Source organism: Ovis canadensis, chromosome 9, assembly GCF_042477335.2.
Source record: "Ovis canadensis isolate MfBH-ARS-UI-01 breed Bighorn chromosome 9, ARS-UI_OviCan_v2, whole genome shotgun sequence".
In the NCBI taxonomy this organism is placed as follows: domain Eukaryota; kingdom Metazoa; phylum Chordata; class Mammalia; order Artiodactyla; family Bovidae; genus Ovis; species Ovis canadensis.
Window position 1 is genome coordinate 23,999,507 of NC_091253.1, and position 15,941 is coordinate 24,015,447.

Here is a 15,941-nt window from a genome sequence, read left to right on the forward strand (position 1 = left end):
CACCGTCTGCGATCATTTATTGCGTCTGTCCCAGAAAGTGCCAACGCCCCTTTCCCATACAGAAAGCAGGCCCATCAGCTGCTTTGCCCTTCTCCTCCTGGTCCTGCAGCCCACACGGCGTCGCCAAGCCTTTCCCACGGCTGCCTGGTATTTGGCAGCGAGGATAGATGGCAGCCTCTTCATCAGCCCTGATGATGTCGGAATCACCCCACACCTCCTGCCCTCGCCAGCCAGGCGGCACGGAATGCATGTGTGCAGGCTCAGTCATTCAGTCGTGTCAAACTCTTTGCAGCTTCATGGACTGTAGCCCGCCAGGCTCCTCTGTCCATGGGGATTCTCCAGGCAAGAATTCTGGAGTGGGTTGCCATGCCCTCCTCCAGGGATCTTCCTGATTGAACCTACATCTATGTCTCCTGCATGGGCAGGCGAGTTCTTTACCACTAGCACCACCTGGGAAGCCCTGGCACTGAATAACCCTGAGTGAAGTTGCTGGAGACTGCAGGTATGTCCGCGAGGCTCACAGCTGAGTGCACCTGTGACCTTGCTCACGACGGCCAAGTTGCCCTTGGAGCTATTCCATCTCACACCCGGGAGAGATACAGCTGGAAAGAGATGGCCTTTTGCCCCTTGGCCTTCCTCTTCTTCCTTCTTGGTGTGCAGGTGTGACAGCTAGAGCCCCTGCAGCCTCTTCTCTGTCTGTGAGGATGGACGCTAAGGCTAATAATGGCAGATCAGGAACACAGATGGAGCCTGGGGCCTTGGAGGAGCTGTGCGCCAGCCTCCACCGGCCCCCGTGGTCTGACCTCCGGGGAAGGGGAAAAGATAAGCGCTTACTGTGTATAAACTGTTATACTAGCAGGCAAACCTATGAGACACGAGTTTGGTGAGTCCCTTTGGGGGCTGTCACCATTCTCCTGCCCACTGTCTCAGAATTCCACCTGCTGACCACCACTCAGCCCCCGAGAGGTAGGCTCTCCCTTCTGTGGTCACTCAGCACTCCAGCCAGCCCACCTGACAGAGGGTGGGCAACCCATGGGGGCTGGGGAGACCAGCCTGGGCAGCCTCTGGACACACATGTGTCCTTCCTGTCCAGCACAGTTGGGAAGGGGTGGGGCTGAGTGCGGGCTGGGGCTCAGGGAGGCGACAGGAACTGAATGAAGCCACGGCCTCAGTTTTGTAGCTGGAAGCTGGTGTCTTGACCCCATGTCTCCAGGCCTGTCTCATTTCTTCATTAGCTTTGACCTCAGTGGGAGGGGAGGTCTGACCCATCACTGCCTGAAGCATCCCCACCCCTTGCTCAGTACCGGAGGAGCCTGCTGATCCAGCCCAGGTCCTGGGAGGCAGGCAACCCCCTTGGGAGGGAGGGAGCCCTGCTGCCCTGCACCCTGTGCCTCCCAAGGCCACACTGGACCCTCCCTGGAAGCAAAAAATAATTGGTTGGGAGGATAACGGGGTGGGAGGTAGGGCTACTGAGTTGTAGAGACGGGGGAGCGAAGGTGAGAGCATGGTGGCCCCGGAGGGGACAGGCAGGGACACAGCAGGCCCTCTTGTAGCTGTGAGGCCTCCAGTCTCATGCTTTTGCTCGTCTGGGACCAGATCTTTCAGGCCCCGGGGAAGCTGACGTCCAAGCCCATCCGCGAGCTGAGAGTGATGTCATGAAGGGCTGGCGGGAGTGAGGGTTCCCTCCTCCACACGGGGAACCCATGGTGGGTTCTGGGGACGCAGTGCTGGATGCAATGGAGCCTCCCAAGGGAGGGGACAGACTTTGACCAAACTGCTACGAAAGCGACAGGCTCTTCCTCGAGAACGGCTGTGTCGCACCGGCTGCCACCTGTGTGTCCACACGTGTGCCCACGTGAGGAGGAGACTTGGGCCCTGGGCTGGGCTTCTGGGAAGAGAGTCCGAGGTGGGGATCTGGGTGAGAGCAGTCTGTCAAGAAGAGAAACCAAGAGAGACAGTGGGGGCGGGGCAGAGGGCACAGCCCAGGGACGGGCAGGGTGCTAGGTGCCTCCTGCAGGGCGCTCAGGGGCAGCGAGGTCTGCCCAGGGCTCGCCAGAGCTGGGGGCATCAGGTGGACCCCCGCCAACCCTCGGGACTTATGTGTCTGTGCGCATGGGCCACATGCGTGCCCAGTGGCCAGGAGACCCCTCATGGTGAGGTCCGAGGGAAGAGGCCGCTCTCTGGCTCAGGTCCACTCGCTCCCCACATGCAGGCTGCCCACTGCCCACTCAGGACCGGAGCTGGACCGGGGCTGCTCTGATTTCCAGAGAAAGAGAAAGGCCCTCGAGAGGCCCCAGCTGGCCCCGAGCCTCCTCCTCCTCCCACCTCCCGTCTGCTGCCCGCTTGCTGCCCAGGGCTCAGGCCTGGTCCTGGGGGCGGGTGAGCTGGCTGCGCATGCACAGAGTCCCAACACCCAAGTCCTCAGAGTGGCGCCCCAAACTCTGTGGCGGGCAGGTCGACAGCTGGACAGAGCGCCTGCCGGTCCACTGCCACGCGGAGCCTGGAGCCACTGGGGCCGCCTGGCAGCTCTGGCCGGGCCAGACACCTGCTGCATGTGGAGGGAGCCTCTGGGGCCAGGGTGCAGAGCGAGGCAGAGAGGGCCCGGGTGCTGCCACCTCTGCCTGCACAACCCCTGCTCCCCACACTGGGGCCACAGCATCTTGGGCACCAGGGCTACGGGCTCGAGGCCCACCCCATCCCCAAGGGCAGCTCCCACTTCAGCGACTGTGACCCTGAGCTGTGCCTGGGCTGTGCCTCTGGGGGCTGCCGCTGGGCCCCTGCGGGGGGCCAGTGCAGTTCCTCCTTGGCCGTGACGTGAGCACCTTGGTTTGAAATCATCTCAGCAGGCAGCGCTCTGGACCCCAGGAAAGGCCTCCAAGCACTTGGCATTTTCTTGGGATGAAGGGCAGCTCATGTCCCGCCTCCAGTGGGCAGTCTCCCCTCCTGCCTCAGGCCCACGGGGTCCCGGGACCCTGGGGTCTGGCTGTGCAGGCCTCACAGGAGTCCTGTGTCACAAGGCTGAGGTGGTGGGCAGTAGCCCCCTGCTGGCCCCATCCAGAGGGTGGAGGGAGGGTAACGAGGGGCATGTGGGCACATGGGGCAGCAGGTGCCAGGCCATGGGAGAAGCAGAAGGCGGGGGGATACAGCGAGCAAGGCAGAGGACCGCCCGTGGGAGCCTGGTGGAGACTGGCCCCGGCGCAGGACAGCAGGGCGCCCTGGAAGCATGTGGACGTGCCGGGGGCCTGCCGGCCTCGCTGTCTGATCACACAAATGTGGATTTGGACTCTCTAGTGGTGTCCTCTGCTCTCTGAAGCCTCAAGAAGCCTCTGAGGTTTTGTAACTGTAGTCGTCTAACCGGTAGGACTTGAGCCACAAAATAGGTGTGCGAGACGTGTAACAGTGTGGGCCTGTGACCTCATCTGTAACCTTGAACCCCACCCCCAGACTTGAGTTGTGGCGCCCCTTCCACGGCTCCGCCCTCGGGGTCCTGCCCATGTCTGGGTCAGCCTCCTGTGCCAGGTCAGCACACTCCTGTCCCCTGCTGGGGGCCTCCCCTCTCCCACCTTCTGGCCGGGTATCCGGTATGCTGGCTCAGGATGGACCAGCTCCCTTGGGGCCACCAAAACAAAGGCCCACAAAGCAGGCTGCTGGGAGTAACCGGGAAGGACTCCTAGTCCTGGAGGCTGGGGCCGGAAGCCGTGGGGTCAGCAAGGCCACCTCTGTCTGGACCTCTGATCCCTTCCTGGCCTCTTCCAGCGGTTGGTTTGCTGTCTGCCTGCAGGGACGCCCCTGCAGTCCCGGCTGCTGTGTCCCGGGTGTCTGCCCCTCACGTGGCCTGTCCATGTGGCTCCCTACCTGCGCTTCAGGCGGTTGGATTGCGGCCCACCCTGATGACCTCATCTTAGCTTGATCGCATTGACTGCAAAAACCCACTTCCAAATAAGGTCAGATCTGCAGGTACTGGACTAGGGTTTCAACATACCTTTCTGAGGGGGCACAATTCAACTCATAATAGCGGGTAAGCCAGTGATAGTTAGTGAAGCCAGTGTGACTCTCTGGAGCTTCCAGAAGAAAGAGGACTGGGTTTCTTTCCCCTCCTCTGAGACGTGAGCCCAGGCGGCCACCTGGGCCACGTATGCCCCGTGAGCTGAGCCAAAGAGCGGGAAGTAAAGCTGAGAAAGGGAGAGAGCGTGTGCGGCGGACTGACACCTGGATCAAGCTGCACCTGAAGGCCTGCTGCCCCGGCCGCTCTGCACATGGGATGGCACGGCCTCTTTTCTGGCGAAAGCACCTTCTGAAGCGTTGTGTCACAGCCACCTGAGCAAAGTCCGAGGATGAGAAACTGGTATAGGGATTGGGCTTTCAAAGTGGCCTGAGATACACGGGCCACTTCCCTGGGGGCGCAGGTGATCAGCCCTGCCCAGTAGGGGGCAAATGGGTTAAGTAGTGTGATACTGGGCCAAGGGGACCGACGGCGGACAGGGTCCGGCCAAGGAGGCTGCGCGGGAGTGAGGCCAGAGGCCGGCCAAAGCTTCTCGAAGCTGTTCAACACCCGGGCGACTCAGGCTTCAGGGAAGAAGCAAGTGGCTTCCTTTCCCCTGCTTTTCCCTCCGGGGCAGCCAGGTTGGGAGAGAGGGGCCCAGGCCTGGCCCAGTGGAGACTGCCCCCCAGTTCACTGTTTCTGGTGACCCATACAGACAAGCTCTGCCTGTCGCTCCAGGGTCTACCGGGCCTCTTCCCAGACCTGGTCCGAGCTCGGGGGCCCCCAGCACACGCCCAGCACATGGCCGCCCTCTCTCGGGCCTCAGGGTCCCCCTCGTGCTCAGGGCTGTCAGACGCAGCACACACACACACACACACACGTACTCGAGAGTGACAGCCCAGGACCCTAGCTCTGCCTTCTCCTGGGTGAATCTGTGTCTGAGCAGGAGAAGCCTCTTTCACTGTATGAGCCCTGGAAATAGGAAGGTGGCAGACAGGCCTCTGCCTCAATCAGTTCCCCCAAGGGAGGCCCCGCACCCTCATCCCAGCCCACCTGCAGGGGCTCAGAGCCGCCAGACTGGGAAGGGCCTTGGGCACTGGAGGGACGATGTCCCGCCCAGACCAGGTGGAGGCAAGGGCCCTACCCTTGGTCCCTCTTGGCCCTCCTTGCTCACCGCCCGCTCCAGGCACCCAGCCACCCCAGGTGCTACCCTGCCAAAGCTCGCCTGTTCACGGCGCTCTGACCAGGCCCACCTCGGGCCAGCCCAGGCTGACTTGGGCCTGTCGCCACTCGGGACATGATGCAGAGTGTTCACCGGTTTGGTCCACCCTGACGATGGCCAGAGCTCCGCTGTGAGGCCTGGTGTGACCGGACTGGTCTGGAGGTCGAGTCTGGCTTAGTTGGCACCTGCCCTCTGGCTCAGCACCGTCTTGGAGAGTGGGGCCTCGGTGAGGCCACAGAGCCCTCTCCCTGCCCCTCCTGGGACCCCACCCCTTTCTGGGGGGCCAGGTCGGGTGAGCAGGGGCCCCAGTGTTTGCAAAGTGTGTCTGTGTGTGTGTGTATGGTGGAGGGGGGCAAAGTCCCAGGCACGGAACTGAGAAGGAGCCCTGGGATGGACAGACAGCAGGCACGCGTGGCCGTGGGCTCCAGCAAGCTGAGTCGGCCGAGTGGATGCCCAGTGTTGGGGCACCTGGGCCAGGGCCTCTGCCGCCACTGTCCGTCCCGATCGCCCACATCGCTTGGCCGCTGCGTGTTGGGAGAACACAACGGAGGGTGGGTGAGGCTGTCTCAGGCTGCTGGGTGGCGGCTGCTGGCCTGGCAGCAGGAGTGCACGTCAGACCAGGACCTCGGCCCTAGGCGCCCCGTGGGAAAGGCTGGAGGTTTCCCTAAATCTGCTCTGAGTTCTTCCTGGGCCCCCCAGCCTCCCAACTCTGACATGGGCCCCAGGCCAGCTGGACCAGAGGCTGATGGGGGACACATCCGGACCTAGGCACTCACCCCTTCCCTGTGGGGGCCCGGGGAAGGGTGAGGCGAATGGAGTGAGACCTAGAGAACAGGTGGGCATCTGGGGACCCCTGGGTCCTACGAGAACACCCTGCCAGCTACAGGGGAGACGGGAACACCCTTCCAGCCCCCAAAGCTGTCACGTGGCCCGGGCCTGCAGGGTGGGCTGTGCTGAGTGTGGGGTGGACAAGCCCCTCCCGGGAGACGCCTGGCACTGGTCCGCTCACGGCGCGTCCATCAGCCTGCCCCGGCCTGCCTGCCCACCCCACCCAACATTCTCTGATGGAAAGTTCCCAGGGCAACAGCAGCACAAACCCCGTGGAGAAAACAGGCTTGGGCAGGAGCAGGCCAGGGGGCACAGGCAGGGCCTGACTGCTCCCCTGGGCTCCCCAAAGCCTGGGTCCCCTCCTTTGCAGACCTGACCTCTGGCACCTCCTCCCCAGGGAAGCTGTTCCTGGGAGATCACAGCCCAGCTCGGCATGGACATGGGAAAGTCCTGGCATGTCTGCTAGACACAGCACCCACCCCTTAGTAGAGGCCAGTGCTGGGGAGAAGGACGAGCCAGGTGAATGAAGGAATGCGGTGCCCACCAGACCACCCACCGCAATGCATGTCAGAAAACTGTGAACCCGCAGGACCCTGGGCCCCTCTGCTGGGCGTTGCCCCATGCAGGGTTTCCAGGCCGGAGGCAGGGCTCCTGCCCCCGTCCGGGTGTGGCCAAGGTGTGTGGTTCCTGGAAGCAAGACCCACCAGTGTTGGGTGTGGGGAGCCATGGGGGGCGGGGTCCAGGCCCTGAGGGTGGGGGACCGGAGGCGGAGGGCGGGCCCGTGAGGTAGTGGGAAGATGCCGCCCAGGGTCCAGGGTCTGCGGCAGGAGGGCCCTCTGCGGGGGTGGGGGCGGGGAGAATACAGGAGCGGCTCGCCGATCCCACAGGAGGGGGGCTCCCCGAAGCATGTGCCCTGCCCTCCCCTGTTTACACCGACCCCCAGGGCAGGCTTGGCACCATCTCCAGCAGCAGCCCCCCTCACCCCACACAGCCTGGGTGGGTAGTGACAGCCCCCCGACTCCCCCACTGTGCAGGTGACTGAGGGGGGCATGGTGCAGCTGTAGGGCTGCAGCCCCTTCCCCAGCCCCCCACCCCGCATGGCTGAGGCCTGCTTCCCATTTCCCAGGCAACAGGTGGCTGGCAGGACAGCTGGGACTGCTGCTGTCTCCCCTGGGCCGGAGGGCAAACGGGGCAGGTACACTCGGGGCCGTGGGGCTGTGGGAGCTGCCGGCAGTGACCCCCGAGGGGCCCTCAGGCGAGATCCGGGCCCTGGCCCCCCACGCAGGGGCAGGGAGAGGGCGGGGTGAGCCTCAGGGCTCCGCCCTATCGCGGGCCCCTAGCCTCGCCACAGCAGAGCTGCCCTCGGTGCTCCTACAGGCCTGTCCCTGTGAAACCCCCGCTCAAGCCTGGGCCACCTGGGGAGGTGAGCAGCCCTGCTTCCTCCAGGGGCCTCCCGGGCCTGGTGGAGGCACCAGGCCTTGGAGGGGACAAAGGTGATTGGGTCTGTGGGGTGGGCCCTGGTGTGAGGGCAGTGGCTCGGGTAGGGTACAGGTCACCCACATCCCCGCTGCCTAGAGCTGGGACAAAATGCGTTCCCATCCCCGGCATCCCCGGGCCCCTAGATGCTGCCTGCAGCTGGCTGGACAGCGGGGAGAGCCGCACGCCTCACTGGCACCTCCGGCACCCGAGCCACCCAGCTGGGGGAGCAGGAGGTTCAGGTCTGCGGGCCGGGGTGGGGGGGGAGCACTCTGGGACCCCCGGGCCTCCTGAGACTTGCACTGTGCCCCGGCCCACAGCAATGGCCTGCAGACCTGGGTGGCAGGTGGGGAGTAGGCTCTGCAGGTGGAAGTGAGGCTGCAGGAGCCTCCGAGCCCGCGGATGGAGGCTGGGTGAGGCCCTGGGGGGGTGGGGGGGGGACCGCCCTCTCAGTCCCCAGGTCGGGGCTCAACCCCGTGGGCCTCAGAGTCTCAGGGAGGCCCTCGGTGCACTCCCGGTGCTGCTGGCCAGGCGAGAGGCTCCCGGCTGAGCCGTGGGGAACCGGCTGGGGCTTGAGGGCTCTGAGGTGCCTGCCAGGGTGGGTCCAGGGTGGGCGGGGTGAGGGACACAGGACTTGGTGGGCGTGGGCGAGGGCACTGTGGCCAGGGCAGATGGCCTGGCGAGGGCCCTGCAGGCGGGCTAGGGGTGGGGGTGGGTGCCCAGGTGCCTGAGGGAAGGCAGGGTGTGTGCCCAAGCCCGCATGTCAGGGTGGTCCTGCCTCTGTTCCAGGCAGAGGTGGCGCCTCTGGGGCTGCCGGTCAGAGGCTCAGGAGCAGGACCCCACGCCCAAGGCCACACGAGGCAGCTCTGGCCGGTGGAGCTGGCGGCCAGTGAGGAGGGCTCTGACCTGCGGTCCATGGGGCCCAAGCTTTGCAGGGGCCTCAGGGGCTGGGAGGATGGGGGCTGGCCATGGCATCCTATGGGAGGAGAGGGCGACCCCAGGGAAGCTGGACAACTTGGGGGCTCCTGCCAGGCTGGGGCGCTGTCTGCCAGGGAGGAGGGCTGTCTAGACAGGAAAGCTGGCAGCAAGTTGACCGCAGAGGTTTCTGTGGCTGTGTTTAGATGGGGCTCCCACCTGCCACACAACCCCAAGTCCCTGTGACAAGCCTTCCCTGCTCTCCCAGTGGGGTCCTGGCCAGAGGCACAGGCGGGCCATCCCTGGGTGCGTCTGGCCAGCCAAGGACAGTGCCTCTGGGGACAGCACTGTCCAACCTCTGAACCGTGTTGGGGGGGCGGGGACAGAGAGGCCCCGGCAATCTGGGCACATCGTCCCTCCTCTGTCCAGCAGAGCTCCTGATGCAGACCACAGTGTTGCTATTTATGACTTCTGTGTACACAGTTATTAGAGAGAAAAAACACATGTGGAACAAAACATAAAGACAAGATATCTGGGCTTCCCAGGGAGGGGCTAGTGGTAAAAAAACAAAACAAAACAAAACGCCTATCAATGCAGGAGATATAAGAGGCAAGAGATGTGGGTTCAATCCCTGAGTCGGGAGGATCCCCTGGAGGAGGGCATGGCTAGCCACTCCAGTATTCTTGCCCGCAGAATCCCATGGACAAAGGAGCCTGGTGGGCTGGAGGCCACGGGGTCGCAAACAGTTGAACACGACCAAGTGACTTAGCAGTAGCATGAGGACATCTAGCTCTCAAGTGTAGCTTGGGTGTCTCTCCTAGGCTAACGCAACCTCACAGCCCGGCCTGGGCGTCCGGAGTGGGTTCCCCGCCCTGGCTCTGCCTTCGTTCAACACCACCCCTTCCCTCGACCCACCGATACTGAAGAGGGGAGAAACCAGGGCTTGCCCAAGGTAGCTTCAAGGTTTTCCTCCTGCCCTGAAATCCCAGAGCCCTTTCTTCACTTGCTCTACCTGGCTGAGTTCTCAGACTACGAACCGTCTCTGTTTGCACCGGCAGCCAGGACCCAGCTTCACTGGCCTGTGGCTTAAACAAGAGAACCTACTGACTCTCAGCTCTGGAGGCCGGGACCGGAGCTAGTCTCAGGGCTGTGAGTGCAAGTCCGCTCCGCTCCAGGGTCCTCTCCATTCCCAGGGTGTCTTCTCCTGTGTGTTCACATCACCTCTGGGTGTGTGTGCATGCGTGTGCGTGTATGTACAAGTGTGTCTGTGTGTCCTAATCTGTGCTCCTACAGGGACCCTAAGGGCCCATCCGACTCCAGCACGCCTCACCTAACTAACCTCATCTGTAATGTCGGTAATTCCCAATATGGGGGATTCAGGGTTAGGACTTCAATATATGAATTTAGGGGGACACAATGCGACCCACAGTAGGCATGACCCCTGCTGGCCTCTCCTTCCCTGTGCTGAGCACCGGGCACAGTGCTGCCACCTGGCCCAGCCTGTGTCATGCCCCCCTTGCTGATGAGGGGCCAGCATCCAGCACAGGACGGGGGCAGGTACCAGGGGGACAGGACAGTGGGGCGTCTCAGAGGCTGGCAGGTCACGTGACTGCTCTGACGACAAGGCTCCCCATAGGAGCTGCACACTTTGGGGAGGTGCCAGAGGGGACCCGAGGCCAGGACTGTGGCCCTCATGGCGACCTTCCAGTGGACTGGGGTCAGAGCAGCGTGGTGACACTCAGATGTCTTCAGACCCCTCCGTGATCTATGCCCTCTGACCTGCAGCTGCTCTGGGAAGGGGTGGGGGCTGTGGGGCTAGGCACACCTCTTGAGAGGCTCCGGGTGCCAGGGACGGGATTGGGCCCGGGGCCACCTCCTTGGCCTCCTGACACCCCCACCCCACCTCAGTTCCCCGAGGCCCCTCCCTGCTGTGTCGGCAAGCCTAGGTCTGGGGGCTACAGGGCTGAAACCCTGGACCACAGCTCCATGGAAGGCACTGGCTCTGAGGGGCCCTGATCAGAGGCAGCCCGAGGGCTTCAGGAGCAAGACAGGGACCCGGGCCAGGAGGGTCCCAGGAAGATGTGAACTGGAGGCCCCTAGGGGGAGAAGAGCCAGAGGGACAAGGACTGGTGGTCGAGGCTGGGCGGGGTGAACACGTGCAGCTTGCCCCCAGCCTCTGCCCCTGGGGCACAGGGAGAGACCCAAGCCTGGCAGCCTCACCCTCCTGCCCACAGCGAGGAGCTGGCACACTCGTGGGCTTCCTGGCCTGGCAGCAAGGTGGCCTGCGATGGCGGGGCCCCAGGAAGGTCCGGCCACAGGCCAGCTTGGGCTCACTTCCCAGCGGACATCGTGGACAGGGTCCTGGAGTCCAGTGAGCAGGCCCGGAGCTGAAGGCAGCTGGCCTGACACGTCCTAGGGGACGGGGCCCAGCCGGAGCTCACGGGGGAGGCCAGGTCAGGCCTCCTCAGGGGCCAGCGGAAGGACGACTGGGACCAGGACACAGGCGGCCAAAGGTCAGCACTGGGTCCCGGAAGCCTGGGTGAGTAAGTGTGAGTGAGGGCCTGGGCCGGCAGTGAGGGCAGAGCCCCGGGAGCCGCCCTGCACCCTCCACCCTGGAAGCCTGGCCCCCACCCTGCCAGTGTCCCGAAGTGCCTCGGTGGTCTGTGCTGGAGGCAGCTGGGTGGCCCTGGTCAAGAGCGGCTAGGGCAGGAGAGAGACGCAGGACAGAGTAGGACAGGTCACAGGTCTTGGCTCCACCCCATCCATCGGGGACCTCTGGGCAGCAAAGGGGAGAACCAGCCGTAAGCTCCATGACTGGCTCCTGTCCTGGGAGTTGTGCCCGCCAGACTCTGGGCCTCCATCCTTTGCACCTCCCGGAGCCCCTGCCCCAGGGGTGTGTGCTGGGACAGGGGGCACCTGCTCTGAGCCCAGGCTGGGGGCTGGACCCACGGCGCAAGGCCTGTCGGTTCCGGACAGACTGGAAATCCGCTGGCCACACAGACCTCATCCCTTCCTTGGTCGAGGGGAAGCCACTCAGTCACGGAGGCGGCCCGGGTTCTCCGCAGCGGCGCAGGAGGAGGGCCCCAGGGCGGGGCACAGGACCTGGCGCGCAGGAGGACGCGGACCGGAGGGCGCTGGCCGCATGGTCCGCCGCGGGCAACGAAGTCACGTTCGTGAAGCGAAACCGCCCGCACGGCCGGCGGGGCCGCATTTCCCTTGCAAATGCCATTCAAAGGCCGTCCGGGCGGCGCACCCTGCTCGCTGCTGCCGCTGCGTTCCTCCGCCGTGACTCCAGGGGAGGGGTCGAAAGGGGCTGCGCGGCAGCCGCCCCCTCCGCACCGAGGACGCCCTCAGGCCGCGGCGGGCTGGAGCGCCCGTGGGGGCGTCGGCCAGCCCCGCGCGGGACTCCAGGCCCGCATCACGCCCAAGGGAGCCCCCGCCCGAGGGAAGCCCCGCGTGTCCCTCGCCGCCCCCAGACCAGGGCGGGGCAGCCGGGGGCGGGGCCTGCGCGGGTTTAAAGCGGGAGGCGCCCGGCGCGGGCACCCCGGCGAGCTGAAGGACTGCGAGCAAGCTGAACGCTGCGGCGCCGTCCGGGCAGGTGGGGCCGCACTCACACGCCTAGGGGGGCTCTCGCCCCGGCCTGCAGGGGCTGGGGTGGGGGCGCGATGAGCTTGGAGGTGGCCGGGAGGTCAGGATCTGGGAGAGCAGAGCGCTGAGGCCTGGCTCCCTCCCAACTAGCCCTGGTGGGCGGGGTCCCGCCCGTCGGCCCCCCCCCCCGCTCCTTGTCCCTGCGCTGGGGGCGCAGGTGGGAAAGCTGAGGTTCCCCGCATGGGTGTGGGAGACTTGGCCCGCCGGGCAGGGGTCTCGCCTGCCCCGCGGTTTCCGGGGCCGGACGGGTGCGCGCCTGGGTGGGGCCCTGCAGGTCCGGTTCCTCCTGCCCGGCCCCTGCCTTGCAGGGCTGGGGGCGTTTGCAGCTGGAGCCAGTCCGTGGGCCCTGCTTTGCGGTCGGGTTGACAAACTGACAGGGTGGACGGGCTTCTGGCCCGGTGCTGGGTGAGGGAAGCCAGCACTTACCCTTGGAGGGAGCTCCCTGCCATTGGGAAGAGTGGGCACAGGGACCCCTGCGTGGGGCCAGCCCCAGGCTCCTGGCGGGCGGGGGTGGGTGTGTTGTGCCGCTGCCTCCCTGCCAGGCTTCCGTCTGGCCGCTGATCTCTGCTCCCTGCACCCAGTGCAGGTGGGCGGGCTCTGCTGCTCCTGCGGGCCAAAGGCCAAGGTCACTGCCTCCTGTGCCAGCCCAGGGCACCTGGCCATTTGGTTCTCTTATCAGGTTCTGGAGAAGGAAAAGGCAGCCCACTCCAGTATTCTTGTCTGGAGAATCCCATGGTCAGAGGAGCCTGGTGGGCTACAGTCCATGGGGTCGCAAAAGAGTCAGACATGACTGAGCAACTAAACCTTCCCAGGTTCAGGAGGACAGCCAGCGAGCCCGTCTGCAACCCCAGCCCAGACTGGTGTGCTGCCCTGGGGGGCGGGCACCACCCTTAGCAACGTGTCCCCACCCTCCTCAGGAATTGTCCTCCCACTTCTTGTCCCCTGGGGCCCCTGAAGGGGTCCTTCTCAGATTCCCCCTCCAGCGCTGGGACTCTATTGGCCCCTCCCCCAGCTGCAAGGCCACCCAGGCCTTCTGCCACCACTTCTCTGGTGACCACCGCCCCAGGACAGCTGAGACTGGTCTGCCTGAGGCCCCGGACACCCCTCACGCACCCAGATCTGTCTCTCTTGAGCGCCAGACCCCTCGTCCAGCTGCTTCCCCAAGATCCCCACTTCAGACTCCAGGCCCCCAGTCCCAGACCACTCCTCACATCCTGCCTGATCAGGGACCTGGGGGCTCGAACCAGCCCCAAGGTCACTGATGGCCAAGCAGGCCTTGGCCCAGCTGCAGTTACCCAGCTGCCTGACTGACCCCGTGCCCAGCAGGTCGCAGCCCCCTCCCTCCCAGAGCCGCCCCTGTGCTCTGATGTCCCCTTGCTCCTCTGGGCCTCCTTTCCAGGTGCTGGCGCTCCCCTGACAGCACCGCCTGCAGGGCCCACCCGGCTGCCCCCTGACCCTGTGGCCCAGAAACCCTCCCCTGTTTGCCGGTGGTGAGGTGCCCCCTTCCTTCCCACCCTGGTCCCTGCTGGATGGCAGCTGACAGGCGCGGCTCTGGCTGCCTGTAGCCCTGTTTCCCGGGCCCCTCTGGCTAGCGCAGTGTCTGAAGCCAGCCTCAGCGCGAGACACACGGTACAGGGGAAGCGGGCCAGACCCCGGTCAAGTGGGCAGCAGGGCTCCCGGCAGTATGACAGGCTCAGGGATCGGCCTCAGAGGGCTCCTGGGGTGGGAGGCGAGGAGGCTGGGGGCAAGGGGACAGGCTGGCCATGGTGCTGGAAAGAGGAGGGCACCTGGTCACACCATGTACTTGAACCCTGCTGCCCAGGCGCCATACTCCTCGTCCTGGGGAGCCGTGTAGGAGGTGGAGGACCAATCCCGGCCCCTGCTGCCACTGTAGGTTGGGCCAGGGCATGGGGCACGCGGTCTCCTCTCGCTGACCCACTCCTGCTCCCCTTGCCCACCCTCACCCTTGTCCCTGAGTCTCCCTCTCTGGCCACGGCCTTTGCTGCCAGATGGGCTGGGAGGAGCTCCCTGCAGCACTGGGGCCCAGCACTGCCTTACAGCCCCTCCTCCCGTGGCGAGGTCCTCTCCCCTGCTGGGGGGTCACCCTTCTTGCACATCGCTGGTTCCTGGACCTGCGTGGCACCCCGCCTGTGAGCTGGGGCAGCTCGGAGCCTTCAGAGCCCCCTACCACGGAGCCCCCTCAGCCGGCCCTCCCTGTGGAGACCCGGGCCTCTCCCAGTCACTTGAAGCCTTTAATAACCTTTCCCAAAGCCTGCATCTTAACCATCCTTCTCTCCCTGCACCGGATACCTTTGTCCTGTCTCTCGAAGGCCTGATACTGCGCCCTGAGCACCCGCTCTCCATGGCCTGCTCACCGTGGGAGAGCTGGACCGCGGCGCTGCTTCTTGGACACTATCCAGTGGCAGCGGCCGAGGGAGCAAGGATCCAGGCCAGGCTTCCGTGTCTGCCTGGGCCCGGCACGAACTCACACTCAGGGCAGCAGACCAGCTGCTGCGCCACTGGGGGCTGGGCCCAGCATCCAGGCAGGGAAGGAGGGGACAAGATTTTGTCCTGGGGTGGGCCCAGCTTTGGGGCACGAGGGGCTGAGCAGAGCTTAGGGGGCAAGCTCTGCAAGGCCAGGGCGGGGGAGCTGCTCCTAGGCAGTGGCTCTGGGGTACCGCAGAGCTTGAGACTCCTTGTGAGTCCACTGGGCACAGTGTTCAGGAGGTGCTGGGCAGGCTGGGCTCTGGCTGTGGTCAGGGTGAATGGGGAAGTGTCACCGGGGCTCCACGCCCGGTGACCCAGAGGTCGGGTAGGTCGAATCTGAAATGCATCTGTCGGGTGTGGTGGCTGGAGCTGAGTTCACCTGAGCGAGCTCACCTGCGGCATGGGCCAGGGTGTGAGGGGCTCTGGGCAGCTGGTCAGGAGGTGGGGATGGGTGTAACTGGGCTCAGGTCTGAGGGTGTGGTTCTTTGGAACGTAGGTGTGGACTGGCCCCCGGGCGGCTGGGCGGCTTCGAACCACAGATTACTCTCCCACAGTCAGGGTGCCAGGGTCTGGGATTTGCGCGTCAGCGTTTGCTGTTTCTGGGGCCTGAAACTGCGTGGCCCATCTGCCTTCCTCACGGCATCCTCCCCCACATCTGTCTCCTGTGAGGACACTGTTGTGTCGGGATAAGGCCCCCCTGCACCCGTGTAACTGCACCCTAACCTATAACACCATCACATCTGCAAAGATCCTGTTTCCAAATAAGGTCACAGTTGCGGGTGCTGGGGGTTAGGTCTTGGACGTGCTTGCTGGGGAGAGGTAACCGGCCAGGGGGTAGAGGAGGGAGGTATGTGGTTGTGGTGGGGCAGAAGGGTCGGCATCGGTCACTGCTGCTCTAGGGGCTGGGCCCACAGCTGTCAGCTGAAGGGGATGGCCGTGGGAGTGCAGGGCTCCAAGCAGCGGACCAGGGACCAGCAGGGCCGGGAGACCTGAGCCTGGCCCCACCCATGGCACCAGCACCCCAGCGTGAGCTCTGGGTCCTCCTGGGCTGCCAAGGCAAGGGATGGGCACAGAGCGGCCGTGGGCCAGGGGACGCTGGCAGGCTGAGGCGGGAGACCCAGGCAGGTCAGAGGACGGAGATCTGGCTGGGAAGCCCAGTGGGGCGCCAGGAGGGAGCAGAGGCCCGAGCAGCAGGGGGTCGAGGTGGGGAGGCTCTGGAGGGGTCACCGGGCGGCGGGGCGGGGCGGGCCCTGGAGGAGGCAGGAAGAGTCTGGAGGCCGAGGAGGAAGAGAGGCCAAGTCACTGCCCTGGGACCCCCGGGGGAGCGGGGTGAGGGTGCGGCCAGAGGCTGGCCTGTAGGACAAGGGGAAGCCCGCGGCACCC

The 15,941-nt window shown here is 65.1% G+C and overlaps 1 protein-coding gene and 1 long non-coding RNA gene across 2 annotated transcripts in view; one reads left to right on the forward strand and one right to left on the reverse strand.

Moving 5' to 3' along the window:
• Nucleotides 1-12,659, reverse strand: LOC138445684 (uncharacterized). Its single transcript, XR_011258954.1, has 2 exons — nucleotides 12,498-12,659; nucleotides 1-1,929 (listed from the first exon to the last, which is right to left on the reverse strand). It is a non-coding gene; the product is annotated as an uncharacterized lncRNA (long non-coding RNA).
• EPPK1 (epiplakin 1) overlaps nucleotides 11,987-15,941 on the forward strand; it is a 16,359-nt gene continuing 12,404 nt past the window's right edge. Inside the window, exon 1 of the mRNA XM_069599537.1 lies at nucleotides 11,987-12,021. The gene's annotated coding sequence lies outside the window, so the exon portion shown is untranslated. The remainder of the gene's footprint in view (nucleotides 12,022-15,941) is intronic.